The following is a 908-nucleotide window of genomic DNA, read 5'->3' as shown; positions in this document are numbered from 1 at the left end:
CAAACTGAAAAAGAGGCATTTGTCACCTCAGCACACCTCGTGCAGAATTTCAATCCTCTCCCAGAGTGAAACAGAAACAACTCCATTCAAGCAGAGCACTAAAAAAAAAATCACACCTTGGAGATCAATAAGGTCTGAAAGAAAAGTGAGATTAAGTTTGTCTTTGAGCGCACGAAGCAGTCTCAGCCCGTTTGCTGTGTAATGAAGTGAATGCTGGCAGGATGCTCTTGATTGGCGGGTGAAGTCATCGTCCGTTACTGTACACACTGACAGTGAGACAAGCAACAATACGCACGAATTAGCGCTCGGAAGCCCCTTTTCTAACATATACAATGCTTCTGCGCGCATGGCCATTTCCAAATTAGATGAATAAATTGAGCAGCTTAATTATGTTTGCTGCTTTGAGCTATTATTCTCCTCCGTGGAAAAGCACCGGATGAGATGAGAAATAAAGAGCGGCTCGTATGATCCCTAGAAGACAAATGCATGTATTTATTCCCAAATTTTCCCCACTGCATATTTCTTTTTTTGTAACTTTTAAGTGGCTCATCATAATAAAATCTCAATTAACCTTGTTGTTTTTCACTAATGCCACACACACAATTGCATGTGATTGCTTTTCCTTGAATAGCTGTGTAGTAGCTATCCTATATTTTATTTTGTGGTTCATCGCTCTTGTGAAGGCAATATTGCATATTTTTAAGTGATAACTTATTAATGAATGTTCTTTATATAAAGGAATTCCCCCTATGTGTGCACATTCATCTTTTGAACATTTTTGTTTTACTAGCACAAATCTGAAATGAGAGTTGTGCAACTTCACTGTAGTACCACATTTTGCCACAACATACCAGGCAGCACTGAGCCGAACCGGAAGAAATGAGCGTAGTTAAAAGCAAGAAGAAGAT

Source organism: Hippichthys cyanospilos, chromosome 9 (assembly GCF_059441005.1).
Source record: "Hippichthys cyanospilos isolate Australia breed blue-spotted pipefish chromosome 9, RoL_Hcya_1.0, whole genome shotgun sequence".
In the NCBI taxonomy this organism is placed as follows: domain Eukaryota; kingdom Metazoa; phylum Chordata; class Actinopteri; order Syngnathiformes; family Syngnathidae; genus Hippichthys; species Hippichthys cyanospilos.
The sequence above is the reverse complement of the archived record's forward strand: the minus strand, read 5'-3'. Positions refer to the sequence as shown.